Raw genomic sequence first — 18,493 nt, forward strand, 5'->3', positions numbered from 1 at the left:
CTGGGGAGGAACAATCCCATGCACCAATACAGGCTGGGGCTGACCTGCTGGAGAGCAGCTCTGTGGAGAGGGACCTGGGAGTGCTGGCGGACGACAAGTTGACCATAAGCCAGCAGTGTGCCCTGGTTGCCAGGAATGCCAATGGGATCCTGGGGTGAATTAAGAGGAGTGTGGCCAGCAGGTTGAGGGAGGTTCTCCTCCCCCTCTACTCTGCCCTGATGAGGTCCCATCTGGAGTACTGTGTCCAGTTCTGGGTTCCCCAGTCCAGGAATGATGACGACGAACTACTGGAGAGTCCAGCGGAGGGCTACGAGGATGATAAGGGGACTGGAGCATCTCTCCTACAAGGAAAGGCTGAGGGAGCTGGGCTTGTTCAGCCTGAAGGAGAGAAGGCTGAGAGGGGACCTTAGAAGTATCTCAAGGGTGGGTGTCAGAAGGATGGGGCCAGACTCTTTTCAGTGGTGCCCAGCAACAGGACAAGGGGCAACGGGCACAAACTGAAGCAGAGGAAGTTTCGTCTGAACAGGAGGAAGAACTTCTTCCCTCTGAGGGTGACGGAGCCCTGGCACAGGCTGCCCAGGTAGGTTGTGGAGTCTCCTTCTCTGGAGATATTCCAGACCCGCCTGGACGCGGTCCTGTGCAGCCTGCTCTGGGTGACCCTGCTTTGGCAGAGGGGTTGGACCAGATGATCCCCAGAGGTCCCTTCCAACCCCTACCATTTTGTGATTCTGTCAAATACTAATGTTGCTTCAGTCCAGTTCTTAGTACTCCTTATTTTAACTATTATTTTGTTTTGTAGAAGGCTGGTACATAACATGAACAAAATTAAAACCTGGTATTTTGGAAGCCAATTCAATTCTGACTTTGTCAAAAGGTATTAAATATTCATTTCATCCTTAACAGCAGAATATCTTACAATATAACGTTACTTAACATTACCAATAGTACTGAAAAGGCAGAAGTGAAAAAAATGAACACAAGATATGACATTTCTGCTTCACCTTGAGGTCACAACATGCTGCAAACTACTGTTTAAAATTACAAAGGCTATTTTAATGCACCTCAAATTCCTAGAATAATCTTCTAAGATTAATAAAAAGGATTGACTACTGTTAATGTAGTAGTAAGACAACAAGCCCTACCTGTGAACTTTAAACCTCAAGTGCTCTATAGCCTAAAGCTCTTTACTTTCGCATATTACAGTAAGTCAGAGCAAAACATTTTCAACTGAAACTCAGATGTTGATAGAGCAATTTTAGCTATCCCTCTGCAAACCTCCTTAGGTCTACTCTTTGGGATGCCTACAGGATGAAATTCCACACACTTTCATAAACTTGAAATATACACTAAGAATTCAGAAAACTGTTTCTAGGCTATATACTGTATAAGTGACACTTGATAATTTGAAAAGGATTATGAAGAGGGCAGTTTTGCAAATTTCCACAGATCTTGTACTACACACCCTAGGAATACAGACTTGTATGGAAACAAAAAAAAGGAATACAGTTGTGGCAAAAGTTATGCAAGGGCTAGACAACCTTTTGCCTCGACTATTTTTTTTTTTCTTCGAAAAGAAGCTGTAAGGATGCATTAATCCTTCAGATATGACAATACCCCTGCTGTCAAATGGCAATAGCTGGTGTTTCTTTAGCTTATCAAAACATCTAAAAAAATTGAACTAGGCTTTCAAAATGATGATAACAAATAGGCTTGCAAAAATATTTTCCCCATATTTCTTCAGGAATAAACACAAAGCATAGTAATGGAGAGAAAGGTACCACTTGTGCCTTTACAACCAGTAGTGTAAGGCAAGTGTGGGTATAAGGGACACTACAGGGCTAATTAAAGCGACTTCAGCTTCATCCTTCCCATCTGTTCCATGTCTCATTCTCAAATTTCATCTGAAATTCATCCATTCCCTACAACAGTGCCACAACAGAGACTGCTGAGCAAGCATTTAGTACGTGGCAACAAGTAAACACCATCTGCCATTTACAAAGGAACAACACAGACGAGGTGAGCAGTAAAACAGATAAACTGGCTCTGTTGCACACCTACAAAAACTGTAATCAAACCCAGGAGACCACCCTCTGCAACAGGTACGTCACACTGCAAAAGCACTGAAAAAATTCCCAAGGCAGCAGCTGAAGTGAAACTGAAGACACCTCAGTTCTGTCTCTTGATTCGGCACTCGTGTTTCTCCAATTCCCTAAACTAACACAAGGAACTAAATCCGCAACAGCACTAATCGGGAGGCCTCAACTGGCAGGAAGCCACCTACAGAAAATTAACTTACAATAGGGACAAATGAGCAGGGTAAATGCCAGGTGTATGGCAAGCAAGCAGCAGGAATACACAGGTAAGAGCATGAGGAGACTGAACAGAATCACCTGCTCTGCAGCCAACTAACCTTTGCGTTGGCTTCACTGCAACACAAGACTGCAGCCTAATGGTTAGAGACAGGGCGTTCCTCTCACTCACTGATGGGACAGTATGGCAACAAAGACTGGGTACAAACACTCCTTCACTCTTCTGTGACTAAAACTGCTGCAGAACACCACAAACTGAACTTCTGAAGACAAGGCAAGTATCTGGCTGGGCAGATTTAAACCTGACTGCACACTGGCTGTACGTTATAAAGCATCTAGTGGCAATGCCTGCTTAATTAGCTCTCCCCCCCATCTCCACAGACCCATTTCAATCCTGACAAGGCTACTGATGAGGTGATTTTTTTTTTTTAAGGTCTTCATAGTTTCATCACCCATTTCCAAATATAGCCATACAAAATCTATTTTAGGGGACTGGTGATAGCGTAGACTCCTCATACCATTGAATGTTGTGTCTTGTCAAACTACAGCCTCAAAAACTGCTTTAACACTAGAATATTTCAAGTTGCCCAAGGAAAGGGCCATTTATAGATCATGTACCATACACTTCCATTTTGTCTCTTCAGAAAGCGGTATGTTAAATTATATCTCCCTACAGTTATGAATGCCCAAAACAAAGTTATTGAAGTTAAGATTGCTAGTAAGATCTTTGGAGTTTCAGAAAGGAGCTTGTTTATGTAATTTTACCTACATTCGAGCCCCTGAGAGCCACAAGATTTAGACACAGGGTATACAAGGCAACACAACTCTCCCAGCAACAGTAATTTCATTCAGAGTCAGACCAAACCTAGCCACAGCTTCCTCAATGATGGTGATACTACAGCTTGACGAACAATGTACAGTTCCATTCAGAGACTCGAACTCCAGCATAATGCAAAGCTGAATATATTAAGAAATGGCAGACATTGAAGCTGGCTGATGGAAGGTCTTCAAGAAAAAGTCAGGAAGTCATCTACTACAACAGTGCCATTCTTAAAAATGACGAAGATAACCTCTTAAGGTTCCTTCTAGACTTTTAAAAAATGATCTAATCTGCATGTTAAATGCAGTCCAACCCGATTTATCTATGCTTTTCCTCAACATATCCCTACAGATACTGCAGAATAAAGTAGAAATTCTGCTTCTGAGACAGAAGGCTTGTCCAATGTATCACCCTGCTATGGTACTGTCAAACCAGATCGGTGCTTCAGGGAGCTCTGGAGTTTTTGAATCATCTATCTCCCTCCACCGCCTTCACATAAGGCTTCACAGGTGGGCAGTTCCCAGAGGAAGCCTGCTTCCTCAGAAGCTGTGAAACCATCTGATTCTGACACTTTGCTAACCCCAGTGAACAAGACCTAGTTAGCCGGTTGGGGCTATAGCAAGAATGGCTGGGAGCACTACTTGAAAGGTAGAATTGGTTTTCTACTGCGTCTCTGAAGACATCAAAAGGACAAAGAGCTAGAAGTTTAGGACTAAGAACAACATCTTTAGTTTTGTTCCTCCTGTAGTCACTCCAAATGTAGCATAACAGTTAAGCTTTTCATAAGCAAGGAAAATAGTTACCTGTGTGTCCAATAAATGCATACAATTAGTGTAACCATTCCTGCTTTAATATAAAAACCAAATTGGTCCATCTTCTTTATAATCAATAACTGAGCTTCTGAGGAGAAAAGGAGCATCTCAAAAAGGATTTGTTCCTTTTTCCCAATGGCCTTGTCAATGCCCCCATCCCTGGCCAGGGATCCCAGCTGCTTGGCTTCCTTGCCCTCTAATTCCAAGCTGCTGGCCCCGTTATCCCAGCACCGCAGCAGCCAGGTGACAATGTGCTCGCCTGGGTGGCGGCTGAAATCTTTCCGCATGTCTCGCAGCTCGCCCAGGGACAGGGACCGGGTGATGATCTCTGTCTCTATCTCCCGCGATGACCCTGGCTCATCGTCATCCCTCCCGGAGCGATCTGCTCTCTTTGCGTCTTTCTTTAGTTTTACGGGGGTGACTGCTACCGGCACAGGTTGGTCACTGGGCTCAGCCGCGCTGCCTGCGGCTGGAGCTGGGGCTGGAGCAGCTGCCGTGCCCGCCGGGGAAACCGAGGCAGGCCCTGCAGCTGTGGCAGCGGCGGTGCTGGTCGGGGGGGCTGTGACTGCCTGCTGGGCTGGAGGGGCTGCAGGGCCGGCTGGGGGGGCAGCGCCAGTGCCTGCCGCTTCGTTTCCCCCCCCTTCCCCTTTAGGGCAGTGAATCAGGTTGAACAGGGCTCGGCAGGCGTGGGCCAGACCCCAGCACATTGCAGTGATCTGTGTCTCTCTGGAGTTCCCAGGGTGGCAGCACACTTTTTGCAGATATTTTACTAGTTTGTCCGGATTCTGTACTTGTTCGGGGGTGAGTTTCAAAGACACCGGGGGTGCCCACTGCTCTAGACACCTGCCCATGCTGTCCCACACACCCAGCCACTCAGAGCTATCCAGCCCCGGCGCAGGTCTCTGCACGATGTTCTTAACGACTTGCTTAACCCTAAACAAGACTCAAAACCCATTCAGGAGGCAGAACAAAAGGAGAGTGCTGGCCTGAGCATCCCACGGGTACTCGAAATTCTCAAAAGCCGTTAGGACTGGCCTGAGGGAAAGAGGAGGGGCAAAAGAGTCGGGGAAGGTATCCCCTTCGGTTTTCCCCACAGATTGGGTTTGATTATTAACAAAATCTAAGACACAGGATCCGAGGTATGGAAATGACCGCAGTGCCGCATGCAAATACAAGACTAATTTCATGCACAGTGATGTTATCATATCAGAAGTCGATATCGTACAGTACAGCAAAATGATCGTCCTGATCCTTCTTCCAGTGATGATGAACAGCATGGCAGTAAACACATACTGCCCGGCTGTGCCCCTTCCTGGAGTCCGGTGAAAATTAACCCTGTCCTGGCCAAACCCAGGACAGCAGGGTACAAAGTTCTTCTAATTTCTGGCATGGAGAATTCATTTTCAATTTCTCTATCAAAGCAAAATGACAAATACAAAATGCAAGTGAAACCAGATGGACTAACTGTATTAGGAGCGCTGCGCACATATTTTGTGTCACTTATTAGCATTCATTAAGTGAAACAGGGGGAGAAATAAGCTTTGCCTACATGTATTAAACCAATAAGGCTGGCAAGGATCCAAGCCTGCTCTCGTGGATTCATTGTTTTATAACTGCTTTAATTCAAATTGTTCAGTATATGATTAACCTAAAAGTTTTAATTTCCACAAAATTGTTGAACAAATGAGACATTAATATTTTACATTAACCGTGGAGAGTGTGCTTTGGTTCTCTGAGCAGCGGGCTTGGCGTAAACCGGCAGCGAGCGGCGTTGTGGCGGCAGGCGGGTGCCCCCCGTTTGGGTGAAGCGTGCTCAGTCGGGCGGTCTGGCGCAGGCGGCTGCGCGTGTGTCACCCCATTGTGATGCGGGCTGAGCGCATAGTGCGGCTTGGGCCAGTGTTCCGCAGGGTGTTCCGCAGGGTGTTCCGCAGGGAGGTGGGCAGTGCAGGAGCGACAGCTTGGCCCCGTAGGCTCCTCTCCGGCCTCGGCTGGTACTGAGTTTTGGACAAGGAGCTTTACAAGCCCGGATCTGCACCTCTGAGAGCTGACCCTTGATAGAGGGTGGACAGAGCGAAGAAGTGGTGGCCGTGGAGATGGACAGAGCGAAGAAGTGGTGGCTGCGGAGATGGACAGAGCGAAGAAGCGGTGGCCGTGGAGATGGACAGAGCGAAGAAGTGGTGGCTGTGGAGATGGACAGAGCGAAGAAGTGGTGGCCGTGGAGATGGACAGAGCGAAGAAGCGGTGGCCGTGGAGATGGACAGAGCGAAGAAGTGGTGGCTGTGGAGATGGACAGAGCGAAGAAGTGGTGGCCGTGGAGATGGACAGAGCGAAAAGCGGTGGCTGTGGAGATGGACAGAGAGAAGAAGTGGTGGCCGTGGAGATGGACAGAGCGAAAAGCGGTGGCTGTGGAGATGGACAGAGCGAAGAAGTGGTGGCCGTGGAGATGGACAGAGCGAAGAAGTGGTGGCCGTGGAGATGGACAGAGTGAAGAGGCGGTGGCTGTGGAGATGGACAGAGCGAAGAAGTGGTGGCCGTGGAGATGGACAGAGCGAAAAGCGGTGGCTGTGGAGATGGACAGAGCGAAGAAGTGCTGGCCGTGGAGATGGACAGAGCGAAAAGCGGTGGCCGTGGAGATGGACAGAGCGAAGAAGTGGTGGCCGTGGAGATGGACAGAGCGAAGAAGTGGTGGCTGTGGAGATGGACAGAGCGAAGAAGTGGTGGCCGTGGAGATGGACAGAGCGAAAAGTGGTGGCTGTGGAGATGGACAGAGCGAAGAAGTGGTGGCCGTGGAAATGGACTCAGTGAAGAAGTGGTGGCTGTGGAGATGGACAGAGCGAAGAAGTGGTGGCCGTGGAGATGGACAGAGCGAAGAAGTGGTGGCTGTAGAGATGGACAGAGCGAAGAAGTGGTGGCCGTGGAGATGGACAGAGCGAAAAGCGGTGGCTGTGGAGATGGACAGAGCGAAGAAGTGGTGGCCGTGGAGATGTACAGAGCGAAGAAGTGGTGGCCGTGGAGATGGACAGAGCGAAGAGGCGGTGGCTGTGGAGATGGACAGAGCGAAGAAGTGCTGGCCGTGGAGATGGACAGAGCGAAAAGCGGTGGCTGTGGAGATGGACAGAGCGAAGAAGCGGTGGCCGTGGAGATGGACAGAGCGAAAAGCGGTGGCTGTGGAGATGGACAGAGCGAAGAAGTGGTGGCCGTGGAGATGGACAGAGCGAAAAGCGGTGGCTGTTGAGATGGACAGAGCGAAGAAGTGCTGGCCGTGGAGATGGACAGAGCGAAAAGCGGTGGCCGTGGAGATGGACAGAGCGAAGAAGTGGTGGCCGTGGAGATGGACAGAGCGAAGAAGTGGTGGCTGTGGAGATGGACAGAGTGAAGAAGTGGTGGCCGTGGAGATGGACAGAGCAAAAAGTGGTGGCTGTGGAGTTGGACAGAGCGAAGAAGTGGTGGCCGTGGAGACGGACTCAGTGAAGAAGTGGTGGCTGTGGAGTTGGAGAGAGCGAAGAAGTGTTGGATGTGGAGATGGAAGGTTCTGAATGTCCAATAAAGTGTTTTGCTTTCTGATTCTCGTTGAGCCTCTGTGCTTTCCTGAGTTGTTGGGCTTGCTGGGTCAGAGAGTGCAAGGAAATCCTGCTAGTGTTGGAAACAGATTTATAAATGCTACTTATGTCGAAATTAGGTGGAATTGGGACAGAATCGTTGGTGTTGATTTGTGTCTCAGTTTTAGGATATTTGGATAAGCTTACAACACTGAGGAATTAAAAAATGGAGGGATTTTCAAGAAAACCTGTGAGGGTTATCTAACTCAAATCGAGATGCATTTTGATTCTTGTAGGCTTCCTAGAAAAACAAGTGGAGGGTGTGTACATACACAAACATGTGTGGTATGTGCTACTCGATGTAAATACAGCAATTTTCCTTTCTGTCACAGCTGATGAGAGATTTTGGGTAGATGAATCACGTAATAGAAGTATAAGAAGACAATGACCAAAGTTTTCCACTTCAGTGCCCGGAGGTGTCTGTTGTTTCCTGGGCATTGCTGGAAATCTGGCCGTGGCTCTCGCTCGCTGAGGCCGGAGATTAGTGCCTCGGGGCCTTGGATCAATCTGTAGAAGTCGATCTGAGAAACTAGCTCTTAGGTATTTGCATGCGAAAACGTTGCAGTAATCGACCTTTCCGGGTGCACATGGCGGGGTGGCGGACATTTGCCAGCGCTGCAGGAGCCCAGCTCTGCTTTCGTGCCCTCTCTCGGGGGGAGATGAGGATGCAAAACAAATCCCGGTGAGGTGTCCTAGCTCCGAAATCCTCATGCAGGGCTGCTGAGGAGCACTGCTCTCTGGAGCGAGCTCTCCTCCTTTTCTAGGCTCTGGGAAATGCTCAGCAGCAGCCTCAGACTGGGTGTGCTTGCACCAGCAGAGCCGACCTTGGGCTTCTCTGCATTGTAAAGATGAAAATCGGTTGCCTGCAGCCCAGCCTTGTCACCCAAAGAGCCAAAGCAAAAACGTGTAGGTGTAGTAAGTGCTAAGTTCTGGCAGGGCGAGCACTGAATACACCGGTATGTCTGTGAGGGCTGAAGCCGGGTGTGAAGCCAGCCTGGTAGATCCTGGACACACAACTGGATGGGAAGTGCTGCATTAACCATGAGGTGGGTGGCCTGAAGGTATTGTCGAAGGCTGTCCCCTCGAGGAGCAACACATGCGTGTTGGGCTCCCGCACTGTGTTAGCTGTGAGTGCAAACCAGTGTTGCTTGACTGTTCGGAGAGGAGGAAGAGAGTGCCGATTCCTTCTGCCAGAGCCCATCTCTCTGGGGACGTCCACTGGCATTCCTTCAGTCACTAATTTGTATGCTAGTTAGGGTTGAAGGGATTTACTCTGCTCTCAAGGCTAAAAGGCATCGAGAAATTTCTGTTGCAAAACGTTGCCCAGCTCGTAGAGCTGCCCCGAGGCGACTCGCTTTATCTACGGGGTGCCGGGGAGGCTTTAAAGTTGTAGCACGGTACATGCAAGCATTTTTATGCCTTTGCTCTGAATAACAGAGTTCTATACCTTCATGCTCCTCTGATGTTATGCCTGGCAATGGGAAAAGGGTGAGGCAGGGTGGATGAAAGCTGCCGTTGTGATTTCTGGGAAGTGGTCAGAGCGGCCGTCCCTGCCTGTGGAGATCGGTGAAACGCAGCCGCGTTGCTGACCTTCCGGTGCGGAATCGGTCCCAGCAGCTGCCAGGGGAGACGAAGATTTGCTGAATCCTCAAGATGATGAACAGCCAATAACAGGAGTATCTGAGCATTGTCTTTTGTACAGCAAGAGATGTTTAACTGCGTCTGTAGAGATTTTCAACCCGCCTTCCGTGTACGATGGAAAGGCCTGAGCTATTTTCCTGTTATGCTCTTTCCCTTCTGTTGATCTACGGCCGAAGTAACTGCAGGCTGTTGTGAGGAAGATGCCAAACCAGTGCATCTCAGCAAGTTCTTGTTCGTTTTTGTGTTGGTTTTTTGTGGTGTTTTTTTTTTTTTTTTTTAAAAAAAGCATCTTTTCATATTTGAGACCACCACTTCTCATTAATGCGCAACGTAACCTCTGCTGATCCCAGCTGAAATAAAAGTGTGTCTGTGCTGAGAGAGCTGAAGCGAGCTGCAGGCTGTTGTAACGCCGGCTGTGCTTCGTGGTGTCCGGCGGGGGTTCAGCACGACGTAGGCTTCCTGGCTGTAGGTGAGCATCGTCGTGCAGGGGGATGAAACCAGCCGCTCTGCAAAGCTTCGTTCAGTGGGAAATGCCTGATCGTGTCTTACGGGCACGTCCCACGTCTGCCCTGTGCGTGAGGGTACTGGAAAATGGAGCAAGGGCAGCGCCCTGCGTGAGTTTGATGCTAGGAGTAGTCAACATGGATTCACCAAAGGGAAATCATGCTTGATCAATCCGATAGCTTTCTACGATGGCATGACTGGCTGGGTAGATGAGGGGAGAGCCGTGGATGTTGTCTACCTCAACTTCAGCAAGGCTTTTGACACTGTCTCCCATAATATCCTCATAGAGAAGCTCAGGAAGTGTGGGATACATGAATGGACAGTGAGGTGGATTGAGAACTGGCTGAATGGCAGAGCTCAGAGGGTTGTCCTCAGCGGCGCTGAGTCTACTTGGAGGCCTGTAACTAGTGGTGTCCCCCACGGATCAGTACTCAGCCCAGTCTTGTTCAACTTCTTCATCAATGACCTGGATGAAGAGTTAAGAGTGTACCCTCAGCAAGTTTGCTGATGACACCAAACTGGGAGGAGTGGTAGATAGACCAGAAGGCTGTGCTGCCATTCAGCGTGACCTGGACAGGCTGGAAAGTTGGGCAGAGAGGAACCTGAAGAAATTCAACAAGGGCAAGGGCAGGGTCCTGCACCTGGGGAGGAACAATCCCATGCACCAATACAGGCTGGGGCTGACCTGCTGGAGAGCAGCTCTGTGGAGAGGGACCTGGGAGTGCTGGCGGACGACAAGTTGACCATAAGCCAGCAGTGTGCCCTGGTTGCCAGGAATGCCAATGGGATCCTGGGGTGAATTAAGAGGAGTGTGGCCAGCAGGTTGAGGGAGGTTCTCCTCCCCCTCTACTCTGCCCTGATGAGGTCCCATCTGGAGTACTGTGTCCAGTTCTGGGTTCCCCAGTCCAGGAATGATGACGACGAACTACTGGAGAGTCCAGCGGAGGGCTACGAGGATGATAAGGGGACTGGAGCATCTCTCCTACAAGGAAAGGCTGAGGGAGCTGGGCTTGTTCAGCCTGAAGGAGAGAAGGCTGAGAGGGGACCTTAGAAGTATCTCAAGGGTGGGTGTCAGAAGGATGGGGCCAGACTCTTTTCAGTGGTGCCCAGCAACAGGACAAGGGGCAACGGGCACAAACTGAAGCAGAGGAAGTTTCGTCTGAACAGGAGGAAGAACTTCTTCCCTCTGAGGGTGACGGAGCCCTGGCACAGGCTGCCCAGGTAGGTTGTGGAGTCTCCTTCTCTGGAGATATTCCAGACCCGCCTGGACGCGGTCCTGTGCAGCCTGCTCTGGGTGACCCTGCTTTGGCAGAGGGGTTGGACCAGATGATCCCCAGAGGTCCCTTCCAACCCCTACCATTTTGTGATTCTGTCAAATACTAATGTTGCTTCAGTCCAGTTCTTAGTACTCCTTATTTTAACTATTATTTTGTTTTGTAGAAGGCTGGTACATAACATGAACAAAATTAAAACCTGGTATTTTGGAAGCCAATTCAATTCTGACTTTGTCAAAAGGTATTAAATATTCATTTCATCCTTAACAGCAGAATATCTTACAATATAACGTTACTTAACATTACCAATAGTACTGAAAAGGCAGAAGTGAAAAAAATGAACACAAGATATGACATTTCTGCTTCACCTTGAGGTCACAACATGCTGCAAACTACTGTTTAAAATTACAAAGGCTATTTTAATGCACCTCAAATTCCTAGAATAATCTTCTAAGATTAATAAAAAGGATTGACTACTGTTAATGTAGTAGTAAGACAACAAGCCCTACCTGTGAACTTTAAACCTCAAGTGCTCTATAGCCTAAAGCTCTTTACTTTCGCATATTACAGTAAGTCAGAGCAAAACATTTTCAACTGAAACTCAGATGTTGATAGAGCAATTTTAGCTATCCCTCTGCAAACCTCCTTAGGTCTACTCTTTGGGATGCCTACAGGATGAAATTCCACACACTTTCATAAACTTGAAATATACACTAAGAATTCAGAAAACTGTTTCTAGGCTATATACTGTATAAGTGACACTTGATAATTTGAAAAGGATTATGAAGAGGGCAGTTTTGCAAATTTCCACAGATCTTGTACTACACACCCTAGGAATACAGACTTGTATGGAAACAAAAAAAAGGAATACAGTTGTGGCAAAAGTTATGCAAGGGCTAGACAACCTTTTGCCTCGACTATTTTTTTTTTTCTTCGAAAAGAAGCTGTAAGGATGCATTAATCCTTCAGATATGACAATACCCCTGCTGTCAAATGGCAATAGCTGGTGTTTCTTTAGCTTATCAAAACATCTAAAAAAATTGAACTAGGCTTTCAAAATGATGATAACAAATAGGCTTGCAAAAATATTTTCCCCATATTTCTTCAGGAATAAACACAAAGCATAGTAATGGAGAGAAAGGTACCACTTGTGCCTTTACAACCAGTAGTGTAAGGCAAGTGTGGGTATAAGGGACACTACAGGGCTAATTAAAGCGACTTCAGCTTCATCCTTCCCATCTGTTCCATGTCTCATTCTCAAATTTCATCTGAAATTCATCCATTCCCTACAACAGTGCCACAACAGAGACTGCTGAGCAAGCATTTAGTACGTGGCAACAAGTAAACACCATCTGCCATTTACAAAGGAACAACACAGACGAGGTGAGCAGTAAAACAGATAAACTGGCTCTGTTGCACACCTACAAAAACTGTAATCAAACCCAGGAGACCACCCTCTGCAACAGGTACGTCACACTGCAAAAGCACTGAAAAAATTCCCAAGGCAGCAGCTGAAGTGAAACTGAAGACACCTCAGTTCTGTCTCTTGATTCGGCACTCGTGTTTCTCCAATTCCCTAAACTAACACAAGGAACTAAATCCGCAACAGCACTAATCGGGAGGCCTCAACTGGCAGGAAGCCACCTACAGAAAATTAACTTACAATAGGGACAAATGAGCAGGGTAAATGCCAGGTGTATGGCAAGCAAGCAGCAGGAATACACAGGTAAGAGCATGAGGAGACTGAACAGAATCACCTGCTCTGCAGCCAACTAACCTTTGCGTTGGCTTCACTGCAACACAAGACTGCAGCCTAATGGTTAGAGACAGGGCGTTCCTCTCACTCACTGATGGGACAGTATGGCAACAAAGACTGGGTACAAACACTCCTTCACTCTTCTGTGACTAAAACTGCTGCAGAACACCACAAACTGAACTTCTGAAGACAAGGCAAGTATCTGGCTGGGCAGATTTAAACCTGACTGCACACTGGCTGTACGTTATAAAGCATCTAGTGGCAATGCCTGCTTAATTAGCTCTCCCCCCCATCTCCACAGACCCATTTCAATCCTGACAAGGCTACTGATGAGGTGATTTTTTTTTTTTAAGGTCTTCATAGTTTCATCACCCATTTCCAAATATAGCCATACAAAATCTATTTTAGGGGACTGGTGATAGCGTAGACTCCTCATACCATTGAATGTTGTGTCTTGTCAAACTACAGCCTCAAAAACTGCTTTAACACTAGAATATTTCAAGTTGCCCAAGGAAAGGGCCATTTATAGATCATGTACCATACACTTCCATTTTGTCTCTTCAGAAAGCGGTATGTTAAATTATATCTCCCTACAGTTATGAATGCCCAAAACAAAGTTATTGAAGTTAAGATTGCTAGTAAGATCTTTGGAGTTTCAGAAAGGAGCTTGTTTATGTAATTTTACCTACATTCGAGCCCCTGAGAGCCACAAGATTTAGACACAGGGTATACAAGGCAACACAACTCTCCCAGCAACAGTAATTTCATTCAGAGTCAGACCAAACCTAGCCACAGCTTCCTCAATGATGGTGATACTACAGCTTGACGAACAATGTACAGTTCCATTCAGAGACTCGAACTCCAGCATAATGCAAAGCTGAATATATTAAGAAATGGCAGACATTGAAGCTGGCTGATGGAAGGTCTTCAAGAAAAAGTCAGGAAGTCATCTACTACAACAGTGCCATTCTTAAAAATGACGAAGATAACCTCTTAAGGTTCCTTCTAGACTTTTAAAAAATGATCTAATCTGCATGTTAAATGCAGTCCAACCCGATTTATCTATGCTTTTCCTCAACATATCCCTACAGATACTGCAGAATAAAGTAGAAATTCTGCTTCTGAGACAGAAGGCTTGTCCAATGTATCACCCTGCTATGGTACTGTCAAACCAGATCGGTGCTTCAGGGAGCTCTGGAGTTTTTGAATCATCTATCTCCCTCCACCGCCTTCACATAAGGCTTCACAGGTGGGCAGTTCCCAGAGGAAGCCTGCTTCCTCAGAAGCTGTGAAACCATCTGATTCTGACACTTTGCTAACCCCAGTGAACAAGACCTAGTTAGCCGGTTGGGGCTATAGCAAGAATGGCTGGGAGCACTACTTGAAAGGTAGAATTGGTTTTCTACTGCGTCTCTGAAGACATCAAAAGGACAAAGAGCTAGAAGTTTAGGACTAAGAACAACATCTTTAGTTTTGTTCCTCCTGTAGTCACTCCAAATGTAGCATAACAGTTAAGCTTTTCATAAGCAAGGAAAATAGTTACCTGTGTGTCCAATAAATGCATACAATTAGTGTAACCATTCCTGCTTTAATATAAAAACCAAATTGGTCCATCTTCTTTATAATCAATAACTGAGCTTCTGAGGAGAAAAGGAGCATCTCAAAAAGGATTTGTTCCTTTTTCCCAATGGCCTTGTCAATGCCCCCATCCCTGGCCAGGGATCCCAGCTGCTTGGCTTCCTTGCCCTCTAACTCCAAGCTGCTGGCCCCGTTATCCCAGCACCGCAGCAGCCAGGTGACAATGTGCTCGCCTGGGTGGCGGCTGAAATCTTTCCGCATGTCTCGCAGCTCGCCCAGGGACAGGGACCGGGTGATGATCTCTGTCTCTATCTCCCGCGATGACCCTGGCTCATCGTCATCCCTCCCGGAGCGATCTGCTCTCTTTGCGTCTTTCTTTAGTTTTACGGGGGTGACTGCTACCGGCACAGGTTGGTCACTGGGCTCAGCCGCGCTGCCTGCGGCTGGAGCTGGGGCTGGAGCAGCTGCTGTGCCCGCCGGGGAAACCGAGGCAGGCCCTGCAGCTGTGGCAGCGGCGGTGCTGGTCGGGGGGGCTGTGACTGCCTGCTGGGCTGGAGGGGCTGCAGGGCCGGCTGGGGGGGCAGCGCCAGTGCCTGCCGCTTCGTTTCCCCCCCCTTCCCCTTTAGGGCAGTGAATCAGGTTGAACAGGGCTCGGCAGGCGTGGGCCAGACCCCAGCACATTGCGGTGATCTGTGTCTCTCTGGAGTTCCCAGGGTGGCAGCACACTTTTTGCAGATATTTTACTAGTTTGTCCGGATTCTGTACTTGTTTGGGGGTGAGTTTCAAAGACACCGGGGGTGCCCACTGCTCTAGACACCTGCCCATGCTGTCCCACACACCCAGCCACTCAGAGCTATCCAGCCCCGGCGCAGGTCTCTGCACGATGTTCTTAACGACTTGCTTAACCCTAAACAAGACTCAAAACCCATTCAGGAGGCAGAACAAAAGGAGAGTGCTGGCCTGAGCATCCCACGGGTACTCGAAATTCTCAAAAGCCGTTAGGACTGGCCTGAGGGAAAGAGGAGGGGCAAAAGAGTCGGGGAAGGTATCCCCTTCGGTTTTCCCCACAGATTGGGTTTGATTATTAACAAAATCTAAGACACAGGATCCGAGGTATGGAAATGACCGCAGTGCCGCATGCAAATACAAGACTAATTTCATGCACAGTGATGTTACCATATCAGAAGTCGATATCGTACAGTACAGCAAAATGATCGTCCTGATCCTTCTTCCAGTGATGATGAACAGCATGGCAGTAAACACATACTGCCCGGCTGTGCCCCTTCCTGGAGTCCGGTGAAAATTAACCCTGTCCTGGCCAAACCCAGGACAGCAGGGTACAAAGTTCTTCTAATTTCTGGCATGGAGAATTCATTTTCAATTTCTCTATCAAAGCAAAATGACAAATACAAAATGCAAGTGAAACCAGATGGACTAACTGTATTAGGAGCGCTGCGCACATATTTTGTGTCACTTATTAGCATTCATTAAGTGAAACAGGGGGAGAAATAAGCTTTGCCTACATGTATTAAACCAATAAGGCTGGCAAGGATCCAAGCCTGCTCTCGTGGATTCATTGTTTTATAACTGCTTTAATTCAAATTGTTCAGTATATGATTAACCTAAAAGTTTTAATTTCCACAAAATTGTTGAACAAATGAGACATTAATATTTTACATTAACCGTGGAGAGTGTGCTTTGGTTCTCTGAGCAGCGGGCTTGGCGTAAACCGGCAGCGAGCGGCGTTGTGGCGGGAGGCGGGTGCCCCCCGTTTGGGTGAAGCGTGCTCAGTCGGGCGGTCTGGCGCAGGCGGCTGCGCGTGTGTCACCCCATTGTGATGCGGGCTGAGCGCATAGTGCGGCTTGGGCCAGTGTTCCGCAGGGTGTTCCGCAGGGTGTTCCGCAGGGAGGTGGGCAGTGCAGGAGCGACAGCTTGGCCCCGTAGGCTCCTCTCCGGCCTCGGCTGGTACTGAGTTTTGGACAAGGAGCTTTACAAGCCCGGATCTGCACCTCTGAGAGCTGACCCTTGATAGAGGGTGGACAGAGCGAAGAAGTGGTGGCCGTGGAGATGGACAGAGCGAAGAAGTGGTGGCTGCGGAGATGGACAGAGCGAAGAAGCGGTGGCCGTGGAGATGGACAGAGCGAAGAAGTGGTGGCTGTGGAGATGGACAGAGCGAAGAAGTGGTGGCCGTGGAGATGGACAGAGCGAAGAAGCGGTGGCCGTGGAGATGGACAGAGCGAAGAAGTGGTGGCTGTGGAGATGGACAGAGCGAAGAAGTGGTGGCCGTGGAGATGGACAGAGCGAAAAGCGGTGGCTGTGGAGATGGACAGAGAGAAGAAGTGGTGGCCGTGGAGATGGACAGAGCGAAAAGCGGTGGCTGTGGAGATGGACAGAGCGAAGAAGTGGTGGCCGTGGAGATGGACAGAGCAAAGAAGTGGTGGCCGTGGAGATGGACAGAGTGAAGAGGCGGTGGCTGTGGAGATGGACAGAGCGAAGAAGTGGTGGCCGTGGAGATGGACAGAGCGAAAAGCGGTGGCTGTGGAGATGGACAGAGCGAAGAAGTGCTGGCCGTGGAGATGGACAGAGCGAAAAGCGGTGGCCGTGGAGATGGACAGAGCGAAAAGTGGTGGCTGTGGAGATGGACAGAGCGAAGAAGTGGTGGCCGTGGAAATGGACTCAGTGAAGAAGTGGTGGCTGTGGAGATGGACAGAGCGAAGAAGTGGTGGCCGTGGAGATGGACAGAGCGAAGAAGTGGTGGCTGTAGAGATGGACAGAGCGAAGAAGTGGTGGCCGTGGAGATGGACAGAGCGAAAAGCGGTGGCTGTGGAGATGGACAGAGCGAAGAAGTGGTGGCCGTGGAGATGTACAGAGCGAAGAAGTGGTGGCCGTGGAGATGGACAGAGCGAAGAGGCGGTGGCTGTGGAGATGGACAGAGCGAAGAAGTGGTGGCCGTGGAGATGGACAGAGCGAAAAGCGGTAGCTGTGGAGATGGACAGAGCGAAGAAGTGGTGGCCGTGGAGATGGACAGAGCGAAAAGCGGTGGCTGTGGAGATGGACAGAGCGAAGAAGTGGTGGCCGTGGAGATGGACCGAGCGAAAAGCGGTGGCTGTTGAGATGGACAGAGCGAAGAAGTGCTGGCCGTGGAGATGGACAGAGCGAAAAGCGGTGGCCGTGGAGATGGACAGAGCGAAGAAGTGGTGGCCGTGGAGATGGACAGAGCGAAGAAGTGGTGGCTGTGGAGATGGACAGAGTGAAGAAGTGGTGGCCGTGGAGATGGACAGAGCAAAAAGTGGTGGCTGTGGAGTTGGACAGAGCGAAGAAGTGGTGGCCGTGGAGACGGACTCAGTGAAGAAGTGGTGGCTGTGGAGTTGGAGAGAGCGAAGAAGTGTTGGATGTGGAGATGGAAGGTTCTGAATGTCCAATAAAGTGTTTTGCTTTCTGATTCTCGTTGAGCCTCTGTGCTTTCCTGAGTTGTTGGGCTTGCTGGGTCAGAGAGCGCAAGGAAATCCTGCTAGTGTTGGAAATAGATTTATAAATGCTACTTATGTCGAAATTAGGTGGAATTGGGACAGAATCGTTGGTGTTGATTTGTGTCTCAGTTTTAGGATATTTGGATAAGCTTACAACACTGAGGAATTAAAAAATGGAGGGATTTTCAAGAAAACCTGTGAGGGTTATCTAACTCAAATCGAGATGCATTTTGATTCTTGTAGGCTTCCTAGAAAAACAAGTGGAGGGTGTGTACATACACAAACGTGTGTGGTATGTGCTACTCGATGTAAATACAGCAATTTTCCTTTCTGTCACAGCTGATGAGAGATTTTGGGTAGATGAATCACGTAATAGAAGTATAAGAAGACAATGACCAAAGTTTTCCACTTCAGTGCCCGGAGGTGTCTGTTGTTTCCTGGGCATTGCTGGAAATCTGGCCGTGGCTCTCGCTCGCTGAGGCCGGAGATTAGTGCCTCGGGGCCTTGGATCAATCTGTAGAAGTCGATCTGAGAAACTAGCTCTTAGGTATTTGCATGCGAAAACGTTGCAGTAATCGACCTTTCCGGGTGCACATGGCGGGGTGGCGGACATTTGCCAGCGCTGCAGGAGCCCAGCTCTGCTTTCGTGCCCTCTCTCGGGGGGAGATGAGGATGCAAAACAAATCCCGGTGAGGTGTCCTAGCTCCGAAATCCTCATGCAGGGCTGCTG

This window comes from Opisthocomus hoazin, chromosome 8 (assembly GCF_030867145.1).
Source record: "Opisthocomus hoazin isolate bOpiHoa1 chromosome 8, bOpiHoa1.hap1, whole genome shotgun sequence".
NCBI lineage: Eukaryota > Metazoa > Chordata > Aves > Opisthocomiformes > Opisthocomidae > Opisthocomus > Opisthocomus hoazin.